Below are 23,154 nucleotides of genomic sequence, written 5' to 3'. Positions count from 1 at the left end.
AATCTACTAAGCGTTGAATACTGGACTATTCGTATCTCTTCAATACATATACCCTTACCGCCCGGTAACGATGCCTGTACGTACCTCCAGCATACCAACTTATTGAGCTAATCTACTATTGCTGAGTTCCCTAAACTCGGTAGAAACCCCGACAACAGTTATGATTGCTTGTTTTGAATTTGGTTACTTGGCCTGTCGCGTGATGGCGAATGCCTACCAAGATCTTATTTTAATCAGATTGCAACTTGCTATGCGGATGGAAAAAAGGCAGTAGTGTATAAGCGTGCACGTGACGTAATAGGTCATTGGCAAGTCCTGCCACCGGAAACAAAATATATGTTAGCTGTTTTCCAGTGCGAGCAGATGATGGACTGCTCCGTTCCTGTAGTAAATTGTTTCCGTTTGAAAACTGATAAAAACACATCCCGTTGTCTCTTGAAGTATTTGAAAGGTCTAAGTTGGCTTTTTACCAGACACCTCCAGATAAGCTCAGTGGATTACATATGCTCTGCGATGTTGAAAAAAAACGTAATTTTTACGCAATAGTTTTGCCATTTTGTTTCTAGTCTATTCATGACAAACTGATTTTTGAATAAGTTGTGTATGTGTGTGAAATATAATGTTAGTCCCTGGTAAAATGATGGAAACTTGTTATTGGGGTAGAATATCCAAAAATATCCTATTTGGTTATGTTGTGTGATTGTGGTGTCAATTAATCACCGTAAAACTCTGACTGCTTCCGAGCTGACCTGAATGCTAATTATTCATGTCACCGGAATAAGGGACTATTTACCAAGTAAATAAATCGAAGCGACCATGGAATAGGGAAGAACAATGGTGTCCTCTCGCCTCTCCTACTACCAGGAATCGCACGTGAGGGCGCCCTTCTTTCAAAGGAGTATATTTGTCTCATTACCGATTACGTCGTGCTGGGTTTTAACATCCGGTCCACAGCTAGTGCATTGTTTGAACACGTACATCTGTCCCACACACGGTATGTCCAGCTGTGTAGATATCTCGAACGTATCCAACAACCGTGTTTACATCGCCATCTTTAAAGTGACCTGACTCGTAGCTCACGCGACAACCTAATTGTGTTTATAATTGGTTGAAATATGAATAGATATCGCGTTATTATTAAAGGCCTCAATTTCACAAATTAAATACTGATATAGACTGAGCACTTTGTCTGGCAACAAAATCCGTATGGCTGCTTAGGGGAACATGATGTCAGCAAAATTGAAGAAAATTTAGTGTGAGTAACAGTAATAAATTGTCAAAAGTAATTAAATTAAACCTGACAAATGATTATATATTGTCTTGGAAAAATCAATTTACAAAAGCAAATAGTAAGTGAAAGGAATAAATTGGGGACATTAAATCTTGAATTTTGAAAATTATCTGAAAAATATAAATAATTTCAACCTTCGAAAAATGTTAAGTAAATTTAGACTCAGTGACCACGAACTAGAGATTGAATCAGGCAGAATGAACAAACCAAACATTTTGTTAGATGACTGAACATGTAACAGATGTAACATAAACTCTCTTGATGATGAGAAGCATCTTATCCTTAAATGTCCTTTCTTTAAAGCTAAAAGGAAAAGACTTTTGGAGGACTGTGATCTCAAGTCTAATTTACCAGATGATATTTTTCTTGAGGTAATGAAAAATGCAAAAGCCCTTTCACTATACCCTAAAGATACTATCTAAAAATCTCCTTATTAAAAGTTGCGAGAATGTTGAAGTTATTATCTTGATATTTTTTTCAGTTTTACTGTTTGTTTATTTATTTATTTTTGTGAGATCTAATGACTAATCTCGTTGTTCCACTAGATAAGAAAAGATATCGTAAACAAACGTGGCACGCATTACTTCGATAGAAAACGCCGCGTTGTCAGTCTGTTGGATTGGTTGTCTGAGCCTCAGCTGACGGTTTGGATGAATAAAGCTGGATTGTCTGTAATGAACTAACGAATATCAAGAACTATGGGCCACATGTTATCATAAGGACATGACTTACGCACGTTTGGTTTACAATACATTGTAGTATTATTTATAATTGACAACTTGCACTTTAAATTAAAGGGAGGTGGTCGTCCCGCAGCGCGTGTTCGGATTTCACGTAAATAATGTATTTTCCACGCGTTGTATACGTCGCTGTGAGTTCCATATCGAACAAGACACGACACGACGACCACCGCCCTTTAAGGTAGACAATATAAACATATTACAGAAATATTACAAAAAGATTCTTTACTAATTGTGGTCAGTAGTGATAATTTTGCAATTTTATAAAACAACAGTGAAAAAACCAAACACATAGAAAGAACGAACAAGTACACAGTGGTGGGAAGGAGGGTCGTGGTTTCTACTGACGAGTGCAATACCGACACGAGTTTTGAACAATGTCACGTCTTGACCTCAATTTACAATGTCTTGTACATCTTACTGAGCTTACAATTTCATGTATACACCAAACAAAAGACCTCGTGACGTGTCTGCTACGCCACATCATAGATTTTAGCCAGTCAAGTTCAGTCAAGTACCGCATCGTACGTTCAGGAACAGTCACGGTCAAGAATACGAACTTTCGAAAGTAAGACTTTTTTTAATACTTATATCCATGGGCAACTTGATTCATGAAGGGGGTATACGTATACGAGTATAAATACGTTATTTATTCACACGAAATTCGTACGACCACTGACTTTTAAACTTTGAGTTGTTCCTCTTAATATTTACTGTCAAGATTGTCATTGCGGCAAATTATTATACGATACACACACTGTGACAGCAAAACAGCAAAAGGGGATTTTACTCGTTCTATTAAGGTGTGTTTATCAATATATTTTAGAAAGAGAAGGTCTACGATGTACCGAAGTGAAGTGCAAAATGTGTTATAGAAAAGAAAATCAGTTGCGGCACATAAAATGGCCATCTTTTATTTCGGTATTCAATGTATATTAGTAGTAAGCGTTTGGGTAATTACGAACTCCATGACGGAATTGTGATCACAAAAAATGCAACGACTATTTTCATTTCAACTTTCACATTTTAATAGATTTAACTTGAAATTAATCTCTTTCATACTCAGTGACTTTCTTTTTCACTGCCCAGAATAGGATCTGTCGCTCGAATCCAGGGTTGTCAATTATTAAATTCATTCATTTGTCAGGAACATAATAGAGTGCATAGAGTACAATGGTTATCCCTGGGCGTTGGCCAAGCTGCCAAGCCCAGAGAGCAAAACAAATGAACTCAGGAATATGAGTGTGTCACGTGATCCAAATTGATATATCACATGACTCAAAATACTTTTATGATAAGACAGTGATTCAATACACATAAGTTTTTCGAAATATATTGAATAAAAATACATTGAATAAAAAATACAATTGTGGTGAAATGCTCTATACGCTGACTTGTCGCAGGTGATAATGTTTTACGAATTATATTAATACACGTGGTGCCATACACTGTCAGCTGCCCATATATCACAAACTTGCTAAAAGCGACACGGATATTGTTTTATAAACCACGCTTGTTGATAGCAATGTGAAGATACGCTTTATATTGTTTCAATACAAGCGTCACCCGCGAGAATCCTGACAACGCTCATATGACATATTCATTCAATTATGTGAAGTCCAAGCCGTGGTGTCGGCGGTCAGGTTTGTGTGAACACTCATTTGTGTGAGCCCTATTCACGTAGACAGCGTTGCAAAGGCCTTTGAGTTCTCATCCACCTTGAAATACATTGATCCTTTGATAGGTCAATTATAGAGCAATGCATATCTTTGTGCAGCTTAACATATATATCTTTAGATATGGGGGGGGGGCTCTCAGGCTGTGTCAAATGTAGTTGCTTTATTCAATTTGCAATAACCAACACAGAATCTTTGTTCCATCTCGTTTGCCCACCAATACACCAGGGCAGAGTTAGAGAATTAATCTCTTCCATAATTCCCATTTTTAATATGCCACTTACCTCATTACTTACCTCTTTTCGCTCATTACATTAATACAGATTAACTCTTATTTGGACATCGTGTAAGTGTACAAATCGTGTGTACCACTAAATAAGTAAGTGAGACATTCACTCAGTATTTTTATTCTGGGTTTTTAATCTCAACATGTTCGCGGCTTGCTGCATCGGTCCTTACCATGAATTTCAGCAACTGTTCTGAATCTAGAACTTTTTTAAATCACACATTCTCCCTATTTTTATTACTTCATTTACAGAATTTGAGCATACTAAAACGATATATATATATTTCATCCCTTGTGAACATTTACTTTTCGAAATTGAACTTTGTTATTATGTCAGATATTTCACCCATTACCAAGTTGCCACCCATAGTTAAATCACGGTTATGCGTTATTTGGTGCATTTATCATGTTATGTGGTGCATTTATCATGTTATGTAGTGCATTTACCATGTTATGTGGTGCATTTATCATATTATGTAGTGCATTTATCATGTTATGTAGTGCATTTATCATATTATGTAGTGCATTTATCATGTTATGTAGTGCATTTACCATGTTATGTGGTGCATTTATCATATTATGTAGTGCATATATCATATTATGTAGTGCATCTATCATATTATGTAGTGCCTTTACCATGTTATGTGGTGCATTTATCATGTTATGTGGTGCATTTATCATGTTATGTGGTGCATTTATCATATTATGTAGTGCATTTATCATATTATGTAGTGCATCTATCATATTATGTAGTGCATCTATCATATTATGTAGTGCATTTTTCATGTTATGTGGTGCATTTATCATGTTATGTAGTGCATCTATCATGTTATGTAGTGCATCTATCATGTTATGTAGTGCATCTATCATGTTATGTAGTGCATTTATCATGTTATGTGGTGCATTTATCATATTATGTAGTGCATTTATCATACGATGTAGTGCATCTATCATATTATGTAGTGCATCTATCATATTATGTAGTGCATTTATCATGTTATGTGGTGCATTTATCATGTTATGTAGTGCATCTATCGTATTATGTAGTGCATTTATCATATTATGTAGTGCGTCTATCATATTATGTAGTGCATCTATCATAATTATGTAGTGCATTTTTCATGTTATGTGGTGCATTTATCATGTTATGTAGTGCATCTATCATGTTATGTAGTGCATCTATCATGTTATGTAGTGCATCTATCATGTTATGTAGTGCATCTATCATATTATGTAGTGCATCTATCATATTATGTAGTGCATCTATCATATTATGTAGTGCATCTATCATATTATGTAGTGCATTTATCATGTTATGTAGTGCATTTATCATGTTATGTAGTGCATTTACCATGTTATGTAGTGCATTTATCATGTTATGTAGTGCATCTATCATGTTATGTGGTGCATTTATCATGTTATGTAGTGCATTTATCATATTATGTAGTGCATTTATCATGTTATGTAGTGCATTTATCATGTTATGTAGTGCATTTATCATATTATGTAGTGCATTTATCATGTTATGTAGTGCATTTACCATGTTATGTGGTGCATTTATCATATTATGTAGTGCATTTATCATGTTATGTAGTGCATTTACCATGTTATGTGGTGCATTTATCATATTATGTAGTGCATTTATCATATTATGTAGTGCATTTATCATGTTATGTAGTGCATTTATCATGTTATGTAGTGCATTTTTCATATTATGTAGTGCATTTATCATGTTATGTAGTGCATTTACCATGTTATGTGGTGCATTTATCATATTATGTAGTGCATTTATCATATTATGTAGTGCATTTATCATGTTATGTGTTGCATTTATCATGTTATGTAGTGCATTTATCATATTATGTAGTGCATTTTCCATGTTATGTGTTGCATTTATCATGTTATGTGGTGCATTTATCATGTTATGTAGTGCATTTACCATGTTATGTAGTGCATTTACCATGTTATGTAGTGCATCTATCATGTTATGTGGTGCATTTACCATGTTATGTAGTGCATCTATCATGTTATGTGGTGCATTTACCATGTTATGTAGTGCATTTATCATATTATGTAGTGCATTTACCATGTTATGTGTTGCATTTATCATGTTATGTTGTGCATTTATCATGTTATGTAGTGCATCTATCATGTTATGTAGTGCATCTATCATATTATGTAGTGCATTTATCATGTTATGTGGTGCCTTTTTATGTTATGTGGTGCATTTACCATGTGATGTGGTGCATTTATCATGTTATGTAGTGCATCTATCATGTTATGTAGTGCATCTATCATGATATGTAGTGCATCGATCATGTTATGTAGTGCATCTATCATGTTATGTAGTGCATCTATCATATTATGTAGTGCATCTATCATATTATGTAGTGCATCTAACATATTATGTAGTGCATCTATCATATTATGCAGTGCATTTTTCATGTTATGTGGTGCATTTATCATGTTATGTAGTGCATCGATCATGTTATGTAGTGCATCTATCATGTTATGTAGTGCATCTATCATGTTATGTAGTGCATCTATCATATTATGTAGAGCATCTATCATATTATGTAGTGCATCTATCATATTATGTAGTGCATTTTTCATGTTATGTGGTGCATTTATCATGTTATGTAGTGCATTTACCATGTTATGTGGTGCATTTATCATGTTATGTAGTGCATCTATCATGTTATGTAGTGCATTTATCATGTTATGTAGTGCATTTATCATATTATGTAGTGCATTTATCATGTTATGTAGTGCATTTATCATGTTATGTAGTGCATTTATCATATTATGTAGTGCATTTATCATGTTATGTGGTGCATTTATCATGTTATGTAGTGCATCTATCATGTTATGTAGTGCATCTATCATGTTATGTAGTGCATCTATCATATTATGTAGTGCATCTATCATATTATGTAGTGCATCTATCATATTATGTAGTGCATTTTTCATGTTATGTGGTGCATATATCATGTTATGTAGTGCATCTATCATGTTATGTAGTGCATCTATCATGTTATGTAGTGCATCTATCATGTTATGTAGTGCATCTATCATATTATGTAGTGCATCTATCATATTATGTAGTGCATCTATCATGTTATGTAGTGCATCTATCATATTATGTAGTGCATTTATCATGTTATGTAGTGCATTTATCATGTTATGTGGTGCATTTATCATGTTATGTAGTGCATTTACCATGTGATGTAGTGCATTTACCATGTTATGTGGTGCATTTATCATGTTATGTAGTGCATCTATCATGTTATATGGTGCATTTACCATGTTATGTAGTGCATTTATCATATTATGTAGTGCATTTACCATGTTATGTGTTGCATTTATCATGTTATGTTGTGCATTTATCATGTTATGTAGTGCATCTATCATGTTATGTAGTGCATCTATCATATTATGTAGTGCATCTATCATATTATGTAGTGCATTTTTCATGTTATGTGCTGCATTTATCATGTTATGTAGTGCATTTATCATATTATGTAGTGCATTTATCATGTTATGTAGTGCATTTATCATGTTATGTAGTGCATTTATCATGTTATGTAGTGCATTTATCATGTTATGTGGTGCATTTATCATGTTATGTAGTGCATCTATCATGTTATGTAGTGCATCTATCATGTTATGTAGTGCATCTATCATATTATGTAGTGCATCTATCATGTTATGTAGTGCATTTTTCATGTTATGTGGTGCATTTATCATGTTATGTAGTGCATCTATCATGTTATGTAGTGCATCTATCATGTTATGTAGTGCATCTATCATGTTATGTAGTGCATCTATCATATTATGTAGTGCATCTATCATATTATGTAGTGCATCTATCATATTATGTAGTGCATTTATCATATTATGTAGTGCATTTATCATGTTATGTAGTGCATTTACCATGTTATGTAGTGCATTTATCATGTTATGTAGTGCATTTATCATGTTATGTAGTGCATTTATCATGTTATGTAGTGCATTTATCATATTATGTAGTGCATCTATCATGTTATGTAGTGCATCTATCATGTTATGTAGTGTATCTTTCATATTATGTAGTGCATCTATCATATTATGTAGTGCATCTATCATATTATGTATTGCATTTATCATGTTATGTAGTGCATTTCTCATGTTATGTAGTGCATTTACCATGTTATGTGGTGCATTTATCATATTATGTGGTGCATTTATCATGTTATGTGGTGCATTTATCATATTATGTAGTGCATTTACCATGTTATGTAGTGCATCTATCATGTTATGTAGTGCATCTATCATGTTATGTAGTGCATCTATCATGTTATGTAGTGCATCTATCATATTATGTAGTGCATCTATCATATTATGTAGTGCATCTATCATATTATGTAGTGCATCTATCATATTATGTAGTGCATTTATCATGTTATGCAGTGTATTTATCATGTTATGTAGTGCATTTATCATATTATGTAGTGCATTTATCATGTTATGTGTTGCATTTATCATGTTATGTAGTGCATTTATCATATTATGTAGTGCATTTTCCATGTTATGTGTTGCATTTATCATGTTATGTGGTGCATTTATCATGTTATGTAGTGCATTTACCATGTTATGTAGTGCATTTACCATGTTATGTAGTGCATCTATCATGTTATGTGGTGCATTTACCATGTTATGTAGTGCATCTATCATGTTATGTGGTGCATTTACCATGTTATGTAGTGCATTTATCATATTATGTAGTGCATTTACCATGTTATGTGTTGCATTTATCATGTTATGTGTTGCATTTATCATGTTATGTTGTGCATTTATCATGTTATGTAGTGCATCTATCATGTTATGTAGTGCATCTATCATATTATGTAGTGCATTTATCATGTTATGTGGTGCCTTTTTATGTTATGTGGTGCATTTACCATGTGATGTGGTGCATTTATCATGTTATGTAGTGCATCTATCATGTTATGTAGTGCATCTATCATGATATGTAGTGCATCGATCATGTTATGTAGTGCATCTATCATGTTATGTAGTGCATCTATCATATTATGTAGTGCATCTATCATATTATGTAGTGCATCTAACATATTATGTAGTGTATCTATCATATTATGCAGTGCATTTTTCATGTTATGTGGTGCATTTATCATGTTATGTAGTGCATCGATCATGTTATGTAGTGCATCTATCATGTTATGTAGTGCATCTATCATGTTATGTAGTGCATCTATCATATTATGTAGAGCATCTATCATATTATGTAGTGCATCTATCATACTATGTAGTGCATTTCTCATGTTATGTGGTGCATTTATCATGTTATGTAGTGCATTTACCATGTTATGTGGTGCATTTATCATGTTATGTAGTGCATCTATCATGTTATGTAGTGCATTTATCATGTTATGTAGTGCATTTATCATATTATGTAGTGCATTTATCATGCTATGTAGTGCATTTATCATGTTATGTAGTGCATTTATCATATTATGTAGTGCATTTATCATGTTATGTGGTGCATTTATCATGTTATGTAGTGCATCTATCATGTTATGTAGTGCATCTATCATGTTATGTAGTGCATCTATCATATTATGTAGTGCATCTATCATATTATGTAGTGCATCTATCATATTATGTAGTGCATCTATCATATTATGTAGTGCATTTTTCATGTTATGTGGTGCATATATCATGTTATGTAGTGCATCTATCATGTTATGTAGTGCATCTATCATGTTATGTAGTGCATCTATCATGTTATGTAGTGCATCTATCATATTATGTAGTGCATCTATCATATTATGTAGTGCATCTATCATGTTATGTAGTGCATCTATCATATTATGTAGTGCATTTACCATGTTATGTGGTGCATTTATCATATTATGTAGTGCATTTATCATATTATGTAGTGCATTTATCATGTTATGTAGTGCATTTATCATGTTATGTAGTGCATTTATCATATTATGTAGTGCATTTATCATGTTATGTAGTGCATTTACCATGTTATGTGGTGCATTTATCATATTATGTAGTGCATTTATCATATTATGTAGTGCATTTATCATGTTATGTGTTGCATTTATCATGTTATGTAGTGCATTTATCATATTATGTAGTGCATTTTCCATGTTATGTGTTGCATTTATCATGTTATGTGGTGCATTTATCATGTTATGTAGTGCATTTACCATGTTATGTAGTGCATTTACCATGTTATGTAGTGCATCTATCATGTTATGTGGTGCATTTACCATGTTATGTAGTGCATCTATCATGTTATGTGGTGCATTTACCATGTTATGTAGTGCATTAATCATATTATGTAGTGCATTTACCATGTTATGTGTTGCATTTATCATGTTATGTTGTGCATTTATCATGTTATGTAGTGCATCTATCATGTTATGTAGTGCATCTATCATATTATGTAGTGCATTTATCATGTTATGTGGTGCCTTTTTATGTTATGTGGTGCATTTACCATGTGATGTGGTGCATTTATCATGTTATGTAGTGCATCTATCATGTTATGTAGTGCATCTATCATGATATGTAGTGCATCGATCATGTTATGTAGTGCATCTATCATGTTATGTAGTGCATCTATCATATTATGTAGTGCATCTATCATATTATGTAGTGCATCTAACATATTATGTAGTGCATCTATCATATTATGCAGTGCATTTTTCATGTTATGTGGTGCATTTATCATGTTATGTAGTGCATCGATCATGTTATGTAGTGCATCTATCATGTTATGTAGTGCATCTATCATGTTATGTAGTGCATCTATCATATTATGTAGTGCATTTATCATATTATGTAGTGCATTTATCATGTTATGTAGTGCATTTATCATGTTATGTAGTGCATTTATCATATTATGTAGTGCATTTATCATGTTATGTGGTGCATTTATCATGTTATGTAGTGCATCTATCATGTTATGTAGTGCATCTATCATGTTATGTAGTGCATCTATCATATTATGTAGTGCATCTATCATATTATGTAGTGCATCTATCATATTATGTAGTGCATTTTTCATGTTATGTGGTGCATATATCATGTTATGTAGTGCATCTATCATGTTATGTAGTGCATCTATCATGTTATGTAGTGCATCTATCATGTTATGTAGTGCATCTATCATATTATGTAGTGCATCTATCATATTATGTAGTGCATCTATCATGTTATGTAGTGCATCTATCATATTATGTAGTGCATTTATCATGTTATGTAGTGCATTTATCATGTTATGTGGTGCATTTATCATGTTATGTAGTGCATTTACCATGTTATGTAGTGCATTTACCATGTTATGTGGTGCATTTATCATGTTATGTAGTGCATCTATCATGTTATATGGTGCATTTACCATGTTATGTAGTGCATTTATCGTATTATGTAGTGCATTTACCATGTTATGTGTTGCATTTATCATGTTATGTTGTGCATTTATCATGTTATGTAGTGCATCTATCATGTTATGTAGTGCATCTATCATATTATGTAGTGCATCTATCATATTATGTAGTGCATTTTTCATGTTATGTGCTGCATTTATCATGTTATGTAGTGCATTTATCATATTATGTAGTGCATTTATCATGTTATGTAGTGCATTTATCATGTTATGTAGTGCATTTATCATGTTATGTAGTGCATTTATCATGTTATGTGGTGCATTTATCATGTTATGTAGTGCATCTATCATGTTATGTAGTGCATCTATCATGTTATGTAGTGCATCTATCATATTATGTAGTGCATCTATCATGTTATGTAGTGCATTTTTCATGTTATGTGGTGCATTTATCATGTTATGTAGTGCATCTATCATGTTATGTAGTGCATCTATCATGTTATGTAGTGCATCTATCATATTATGTAGTGCATCTATCATATTATGTAGTGCATCTATCATATTATGTAGTGCATTTATCATATTATGTAGTGCATTTATCATGTTATGTAGTGCATTTACCATGTTATGTAGTGCATTTATCATGTTATGTAGTGCATTTATCATGTTATGTAGTGCATTTATCATGTTATGTAGTGCATTTATCATATTATGTAGTGCATCTATCATGTTATGTAGTGCATCTATCATGTTATGTAGTGTATCTTTCATATTATGTAGTGCATCTATCATATTATGTAGTGCATCTATCATATTATGTATTGCATTTATCATGTTATGTAGTGCATTTCTCATGTTATGTAGTGCATTTACCATGTTATGTGGTGCATTTATCATATTATGTGGTGCATTTATCATGTTATGTGGTGCATTTATTATATTATGTAGTGCATATACCATGTTATGTAGTGCATCTATCATGTTATGTAGTGCATCTATCATGTTATGTAGTGCATCTATCATGTTATGTAGTGCATCTATCATATTATGTAGTGCATCTATCATATTATGTAGTGCATCTATCATATTATGTAGTGCATCTATCATATTATGTAGTGCATTTATCATGTTATGCAGTGTATTTATCATGTTATGTAGTGCATTTATCATATTATGTAGTGCATTTATCATGTTATGTGTTGCATTTATCATGTTATGTAGTGCATTTATCATATTATGTAGTGCATTTTCCATGTTATGTGTTGCATTTATCATGTTATGTGGTGCATTTATCATGTTATGTAGTGCATTTACCATGTTATGTAGTGCATTTACCATGTTATGTAGTGCATCTATCATGTTATGTGGTGCATTTACCATGTTATGTAGTGCATCTATCATGTTATGTGGTGCATTTACCATGTTATGTAGTGCATTTATCATATTATGTAGTGCATTTACCATGTTATGTGTTGCATTTATCATGTTATGTGTTGCATTTATCATGTTATGTTGTGCATTTATCATGTTATGTAGTGCATCTATCATGTTATGTAGTGCATCTATCATATTATGTAGTGCATTTATCATGTTATGTGGTGCCTTTTTATGTTATGTGGTGCATTTACCATGTGATGTGGTGCATTTATCATGTTATGTAGTGCATCTATCATGTTATGTAGTGCATCTATCATGATATGTAGTGCATCGATCATGTTATGTAGTGCATCTATCATGTTATGTAGTGCATCTATCATATTATGTAGTGCATCTATCATATTATGTAGTGCATCTAACATATTATGTAGTGCATCTATCATATTATGCAGTGCATTTTTCATGTTATGTGGTGCATTTATCATGTTATGTAGTGCATCGATCATGTTATGTAGTGCATCTATCATGTTATGTAGTGCATCTATCATGTTATGTAGTGCATCTATCATATTATGTAGAGCATCTATCATATTATGTAGTGCATCTATCATACTATGTAGTGCATTTTTCATGTTATGTGGTGCATTTATCATGTTATGTAGTGCATTTACCATGTTATGTGGTGCATTTATCATGTTATGTAGTGCATTTATCATGTTATGTAGTGCATTTATCATGTTATGTAGTGCATTTATCATATTATGTAGTGCATTTATCATGTTATGTAGTGCATTTATCATGTTATGTAGTGCATTTATCATATTATGTAGTGCATTTATCATGTTATGTGGTGCATTTATCATGTTATGTAGTGCATCTATCATGTTATGTAGTGCATCTATCATGTTATGTAGTGCATCTATCATATTATGTAGTGCATCTATCATATTATGTAGTGCATCTATCATATTATGTAGTGCATTTTTCATGTTATGTGGTGCATATATCATGTTATGTAGTGCATCTATCATGTTATGTAGTGCATCTATCATGTTATGTAGTGCATCTATCATGTTATGTAGTGCATCTATCATATTATGTAGTGCATCTATCATATTATGTAGTGCATCTATCATGTTATGTAGTGCATCTATCATATTATGTAGTGCATTTATCATGTTATGTAGTGCATTTATCATGTTATGTGGTGCATTTATCATGTTATGTAGTGCATTTACCATGTTATGTAGTGCATTTACCATGTTATGTGGTGCATTTATCATGTTATGTAGTGCATCTATCATGTTATATGGTGCATTTACCATGTTATGTAGTGCATTTATCATATTATGTAGTGCATTTACCATGTTATGTGTTGCATTTATCATGTTATGTTGTGCATTTATCATGTTATGTAGTGCATCTATCATGTTATGTAGTGCATCTATCATATTATGTAGTGCATCTATCATATTATGTAGTGCATTTTTCATGTTATGTGCTGCATTTATCATGTTATGTAGTGCATCTATCATGTTATGTAGTGCATCTATCATGTTATGTAGTGCATCTATCATGTTATGTAGTGCATCTATCATATTATGTAGTGCATCTATCATATTATGTAGTGCATCTATCATATTATGTAGTGCATCTATCATATTATGTAGTGCATTTATCATGTTATGCAGTGTATTTATCATGTTATGTAGTGCATTTATCATATTATGTAGTGCATTTATCATGTTATGTGTTGCATTTATCATGTTATGTAGTGCATTTATCATATTATGTAGTGCATTTTCCATGTTATGTGTTGCATTTATCATGTTATGTGGTGCATTTATCATGTTATGTAGTGCATTTACCATGTTATGTAGTGCATTTACCATGTTATGTAGTGCATCTATCATGTTATGTGGTGCATTTACCATGTTATGTAGTGCATCTATCATGTTATGTGGTGCATTTACCATGTTATGTAGTGCATTTATCATATTATGTAGTGCATTTACCATGTTATGTGTTGCATTTATCATGTTATGTGTTGCATTTATCATGTTATGTTGTGCATTTATCATGTTATGTAGTGCATCTATCATGTTATGTAGTGCATCTATCATATTATGTAGTGCATTTATCATGTTATGTGGTGCCTTTTTATGTTATGTGGTGCATTTACCATGTGATGTGGTGCATTTATCATGTTATGTAGTGCATCTATCATGTTATGTAGTGCATCTATCATGATATGTAGTGCATCGATCATGTTATGTAGTGCATCTATCATGTTATGTAGTGCATCTATCATATTATGTAGTGCATCTATCATATTATGTAGTGCATCTAACATATTATGTAGTGCATCTATCATATTATGCAGTGCATTTTTCATGTTATGTGGTGCATTTATCATGTTATGTAGTGCATCGATCATGTTATGTAGTGCATCTATCATGTTATGTAGTGCATCTATCATGTTATGTAGTGCATCTATCATATTATGTAGAGCATCTATCATATTATGTAGTGCATCTATCATACTATGTAGTGCATTTTTCATGTTATGTGGTGCATTTATCATGTTATGTAGTGCATTTACCATGTTATGTGGTGCATTTATCATGTTATGTAGTGCATCTATCATGTTATGTAGTGCATTTATCATGTTATGTAGTGCATTTATCATATTATGTAGTGCATTTATCATGTTATGTAGTGCATTTATCATGTTATGTAGTGCATTTATCATATTATGTAGTGCATTTATCATGTTATATGGTGCATTTATCATGTTATGTAGTGCATCTATCATGTTATGTAGTGCATCTATCATATTATGTAGTGCATCTATCATATTATGTAGTGCATCTATCATATTATGTAGTGCAGTTTTCATGTTATGTGGTGCATATATCATGTTATGTAGTGCATCTATCATGTTATGTAGTGCATCTATCATGTTATGTAGTGCATCTATCATATTATGTAGTGCATCTATCATGTTATGTAGTGCATCTATCATATTATGTAGTGCATTTATCATGTTATGTAGTGCATTTATCATGTTATGTGGTGCATTTATCATGTTATGTAGTGCATTTACCATGTTATGTAGTGCATTTACCATGTTATGTGGTGCATTTATCATGTTATGTAGTGCATCTATCATGTTATATGGTGCATTTACCATGTTATGTAGTGCATTTATCATATTATGTAGTGCATTTACCATGTTATGTGTTGCATTTATCATGTTATGTTGTGCATTTATCATGTTATGTAGTGCATCTATCATGTTATGTAGTGCATCTATCATATTATGTAGTGCATCTATCATATTATGTAGTGCATTTTTCATGTTATGTGCTGCATTTATCATGTTATGTAGTGCATTTATCATATTATGTAGTGCATTTATCATGTTATGTAGTGCATTTATCATGTTATGTAGTGCATTTATCATGTTATGTAGTGCATTTATCATGTTATGTGGTGCATTTATCATGTTATGTAGTGCATCTATCATGTTATGTAGTGCATCTATCATGTTATGTAGTGCATCTATCATGTTATGTAGTGCATCTATCATATTATGTAGTGCATCTATCATATTATGTAGTGCATCTATCATATTATGTAGTGCATTTATCATATTATGTAGTGCATTTATCATGTTATGTAGTGCATTTACCATGTTATGTAGTGCATTTATCATGTTATGTAGTGCATTTATCATGTTATGTAGTGCATTTATCATGTTATGTAGTGCATTTATCATATTATGTAGTGCATCTATCATATTATGTAGTGCATTTATCATATTATGTAGTGCATTTATCATGTTATGTAGTGCATTTACCATGTTATGTAGTGCATTTATCATGTTATGTAGTGCATTTATCATGTTATGTAGTGCATTTATCATGTTATGTAGTGCATTTATCATATTATGTAGTGCATCTATCATGTTATGTAGTGCATCTATCATGTTATGTAGTGTATCTTTCATATTATGTAGTGCATCTATCATATTATGTAGTGCATCTATCATATTATGTATTGCATTTATCATGTTATGTAGTGCATTTCTCATGTTATGTAGTGCATCTACCATGTTATGTGGTGCATTTATCATATTATGTGGTGCATTTATCATGTTATGTGGTGCATTTATCATATTATGTAGTGCATTTACCATGTTATGTAGTGCATCTATCATGTTATGTAGTGCATCTATCATGTTATGTAGTGCATCTATCATGTTATGTAGTGCATCTATCATATTATGTAGTGCATCTATCATATTATGTAGTGCATCTATCATATTATGTAGTGCATTTATCATATTATGTAGTGCATTTATCATGTTATGTAGTGCATTTATCATGTTATGTAGTGCATTTACCATGTTATGTAGTGCATTTATCATGTTATGTAGTGCATTTATCATGTTATGTAGTGCATATATCATGTTATGTAGTGCATTTATCATGTTATGTAGTGCATCTATCATATTATGTAGTGCATTTATCATATTATGTAGTGCATTTATTATGTTATGTAGTGCATTTATCATGTTATGTAGTGCATTTACCATGTTATGTGGTGCATTTATCATGTTATGTAGTGCATCTATCATATTATGTAGTCCATTTATCATGTTATGTAGTGCATTTATCATGTTATGTGGTGCATTTATCATGTTATGTAGTGCATCTAACATATTATGTAGTGCATCTATCATGTTATGTAGTGCATCTATCATGTTATGTAGTGCATCTATCATGTTATGTAGTGCATCTATCATATTATGTAGTGCATCTATCATATTATGTAGTGCATCTATCATGTTATGTAGTGCATCTATCATGTTATGTAGTGCATCTATCATATTATGTAGTGCATCTATCATATTATGTAGTGCATTTTTCATGTTATGTAGTGCATTTTTCATGTTATGTAGTGCATCTATCATGTTATGTAGTGCATCTATCATATTATGTAGTGCATCTATCATATTATGTAGTGCATCTATCATATTATGTAGTGCATCTATCATATTATGTAGTGCATTTTTCATGTTATGTGGTGCATTTATCATGTTATGTAGTGCATCTATCATGTTATGTGGCGCATTTATCATGTTATGTAGTGCATTTATCATATTATGTAGTGCATTTATCATGTTATGTAGTGCATTTATCATGTTATGAAGTGCATTTATCATATTATGTAGTGCATTTATCATGTTATGTAGTGCATCTATCATGTTATGTAGTGCATCTATCATGTTATGTAGTGCATCTATCATATTATGTAGTGCATCTATCATATTATGTAGTGCATCTATCATATTATGTAGTGCATTTATCATGTTATGTAGTGCATTTACCATGTTATGTAGTGCATTTATCATGTTATGTAGTGCATTTATCATGTTATGTAGTGCATTTATCATGTTATGTAGTGCATTTATCATATTATGTAGTGCATCTATCATGTTATGTAGTGCATCTATCATGTTATGTAGTGCATCTATCATATTATGTAGTGCATCTATCATATTATGTAGTGCATCTATCATATTATGTAGTGCATTTATCATGTTATGTAGTGCATTTATCATGTTATGTGGTGCATTCATCATGTTATGTAGTGCATTTCTCATGTTATGTAGTGCATTTCTCATGTTATGTAGTGCATTTACCATGTTATGTGGTGCATTTATCATATTATGTGGTGCATTTATCATGTTATGTGGTGCATTTATCATATTATGTAGTGCATTTACCATGTTATGTAGTGCATCTATCATCTTATGTAGTGCATCTATCATGTTATGTAGTGCATCTATCATGTTATGTAGTGCATCTATCATATTATGTAGTGCATCTATCATATTATGTAGTGCATCTATCATATTATGTAGTGCATTTATCATGTTATGCAGTGTATTTATCATGTTATGTAGTGCATTTACCATGTTATGTAGTGCATTTATCATGTTATGTAGTGCATTTATCATGTTATGTGGTGCATTTATCATGTTATGTAGTGCATCTAACATATTATGTAGTGCATCTATCATGTTATGTAGTGCATCTATCATGTTATGTAGTGCATCTATCATATTATGTAGTGCATCTTTCATATTATGTAGTGCATCTATCATGTTATGTAGTGCATCTATCATATTATGTAGTGATCTATCATATTATGTAGTGCATCTATCATATTATGTAGTGCATTTTTCATGTTATGTGGTGCATTTATCATGTTATGTAGTGCATATATCATATTATGTAGTGCATCTATCATATTATGTAGTGCACCTATCATATTATGTAGTGCATTTTTCATGTTATGTGGTGCATTTATCATGTTATGTAGTGCATTTACCATGTTATGTGGTGCATATATCATGTTATGTAGTGCATCTCTCATGTTATGTAGCGCATTTATCATGTTATGTAGTGCATTTATCATATTATGTAGTGCATTTATCATGTTATGTAGTGCATTTATCATGTTATGTAGTGCATGTATCATATTATGTAGTGCATTTACCATGTTATGTGGTGCATTTATCATGTTATGTAGTGCATCTATCATGTTATGTAGTGCATCTATCATGTTATGTAGTGCATCTATCATAGTATGTAGTGCATCTATCATATTATGTAGTGCATCTATCATATTATGTAGTGCATCTATCATATTATGTAGTGCATTTATCATGTTATGTGGTGCATTTATCATGTTATGTAGTGCAACTATCATGTTATGTAGTGCATCTATCATGTTATGTAGTGCATCTATCATGTTATGTAGTGCATATATCATATTATGTAGTGCATTTGTCATGTTATGTAGTGCATTTATCATGTTATGTAGTGCACTTATCATATTATGTAGTGCATTTATCATGTTATGTAGTGCATTTATCATGTTATGTAGTGCATTTACCATGTTATGTGGTGCATCTATCATGTTATGTAGTGCATCTATCATATTAAGTAGTGAGTTTATCATGTTATATAGTACATTTATCATGTTATGTGGTGCCTTTTTATGTTATGTGGTGCATTTACCATGTGATGTGGTGCATTTATCATGTTATGTAGTGCATCTATCATGTTATGTAGTGCATCTATCATGATATGTCGTGCATCTATCATGTTATGTAGTGCATCTATCATGTTATGTAGTGCATCTATCATATTATGTAGTGCATCTATCATATTATGTAGTGCATCTAACATATTATGTAGTGCATCTATCATATTATGCAGTGCATTTTTCAGGTTATGTGGTGCATTTATCATGTTATGTAGTGCATAGATCATGTTATGTAGTGCATCTATCATGTTATGTAGTGCATCTATCATGTTATGTAGTGCATCTATCATATTATGTAGAGCATCTATCATATTATGTAGTGCATCTATCATATTATGTAGTGCATTTTTCATGTTATGTGGTGCATTTATCATGTTATGTAGTGCATTTACCATGTTATGTGGTGCATTTATCATGTTATGTAGTGCATCTATCATGTTATGTAGTGCATTTATCATGTTATGTAGTGCATTTATCATATTATGTAGTGCATTTATCATGTTATGTAGTGCATTTATCATGTTATGTAGTGCATTTATCATATTATGTAGTGCATTTATCATGTTATGTGGTGCATTTATCATGTTATGTAGTGCATCTATCATGTTATGTAGTGCATCTATCATGTTATGTAGTGCATCTATCATATTATGTAGTGCATCTATCATATTATGTAGTGCATCTATCATATTATGTAGTGCATCTATCATATTATGTAGTGCATTTTTCATGTTATGTGGTGCATTTATCATGTTATGTAGTGCATCTATCATGTTATGTAGTGCATCTATCATGTTATGTAGTGCATCTATCATGTTATGTAGTGCATCTATCATGTTATGTAGTGCATCTATCATATTATGTAGTGCATCTATCATATTATGTAGTGCATCTATCATGTTTTGTAGTGCATCTATCATATTATGTAGTGCATTTATCATGTTATGTAGTGCATTTATCATGTTATGTGGTGCATTTATCATGTTATGTAGTGCATTTACCATGTTATGTAGTGCATTTACCATGTTATGTGGTGCATTTATCATGTTATGTAGTGCATCTATCATGTTATGTGGTGCATTTACCATGTTATGTAGTGCATTTATCATATTATGTAGTGCATTTACCATGTTATGTGTTGCATTTATCATGTTATGTTGTGCATTTATCATGTTATGTAGTGCATCTATCATGTTATGTAGTGCATCTATCATATTATGTAGTGCATCTATCATATTATGTAGTGCATTTTTCATGTTATGTGGTGCATTTATCATGTTATGTAGTGCATTTATCATATTATGTAGTGCATTTTTCATGTTATGTAGTGCATTTATCATGTTATGTAGTGCATTTATCATATTATGTAGTGCATTTATCATGTTATGTGGTGCATTTATCATGTTATGTAGTGCATCTATCATGTTATGTAGTGCATCTATCATGTTATGTAGTGCATCTATCATATTATGTAGTGCATCTATCATATTATGTAGTGCATCTATCATATTATGTAGTGCATTTTTCATGTTATGTGGTGCATTTATCATGTTATGTAGTGCATCTATCATGTTATGTAGTGCATCTATCATGTTATGTAGTACATCTATCATGTTATGTAGTGCATCTATCATGTTATGAAGTGCATCTATCATGTTATGTAGTGCATCTATCATATTATGTAGTGCATCTATCATATTATGTAGTGCATCTATCATATTATGTAGTGCATCTATCATATGATGTAGTGCATTTATCATGTTATGTAGTGCATTTACCATGTTATGTAGTGCATTTATCATGTTATGTAGTGCCTTTATCATGTTATGTAGTGCATTTATCATGTTATGTAGTGCATTTATCATATTATGTAGTGCATCTATCATGTTATGTAGTGCATCTATCATGTTATGTAGTGCATCTATCATATTATGTAGTGCATCTATCATATTATGTAGTGCATCTATCATATTATGTATTGCATTTATCATGTTATGTAGTGCATTTCTCATGTTATGTAGTGCATTTACCATGTTATGTGGTGCATTATCATATTATGTGGTGCATTTATCATGTTATGTGGTGCATTTATCATATTATGTAGTGCATTTACCATGTTATGTAGTGCATCTATCATGTTATGTAGTGCATCTATCATGTTATGTAGTGCATCTATCATGTTATGTAGTGCATCTATCATATTATGTAGTGCATATATCATGTTAAGTAGTGCATTTATCATGTTATGTAGTGCATCTATCATATTATGTAGTGCATTTATCATATTATGTAGTGCATTTATTATGTTATGTAGTGCATTTATCATGTTATGTAGTGCATTTACCATGTTATGTGGTGCATTTATCATGTTATGTAGTGCATCTATCATATTATGTAGTCCATTTATCATGTTATGTAGTGCATTTATCATGTTATGTGGTGCATTTATCATGTTATGTAGTGCATCTAACATATTATGTAGTGCATCTATCATGTTATGTAGTGCATCTATCATGTTATGTAGTGCATCTATCATGTTATGTAGTGCATCTATCATATTATGTAGTGCATCTATCATATTATGTAGTGCATCTATCATGTTATGTAGTGCATCTATCATATTATGTAGTGCATCTATCATATTATGTAGTGCATCTATCATATTATGTAGTGCATTTTTCATGTTATGTGGTGCATTTATCATGTTATGTAGCGCATCTATCATGTTATGTAGTGCATCTATCATATTATGTAGTGCATCTATCATATTATGTAGTGCATCTATCATGTTATGTAGTGCATTTATCATGTTATGTAGTGCATTTATCATATTATGTAGTGCATCTATCATGTTATGTAGTGCATCTATCATGTTATGTAGTGCATCTATCATATTATGTAGTGCATCTATCATATTATGTAGTGCATCTATCATATTATGTATTGCATTTATCATGTTATGTAGTGCATTTCTCATGTTATGTAGTGCATTTACCATGTTATGTGGTGCATTATCATATTATGTGGTGCATTTATCATGTTATGTGGTGCATTTATCATATTATGTAGTGCATTTACCATGTTATGTAGTGCATCTATCATGTTATGTAGTGCATCTATCATGTTATGTAGTGCATCTATCATGTTATGTAGTGCATCTATCATATTATGTAGTGCATATATCATGTTAAGTAGTGCATTTATCATGTTATGTAGTGCATCTATCATATTATGTAGTGCATTTATCATATTATGTA

The sequence above is a fragment of the Saccoglossus kowalevskii genome, chromosome 5 (genome assembly GCF_978046115.1).
Source record: "Saccoglossus kowalevskii chromosome 5, keSacKowa6.1, whole genome shotgun sequence".
In the NCBI taxonomy this organism is placed as follows: Eukaryota; Metazoa; Hemichordata; class Enteropneusta; family Harrimaniidae; genus Saccoglossus; species Saccoglossus kowalevskii.
This window is presented reverse-complemented; position numbering follows the sequence as displayed.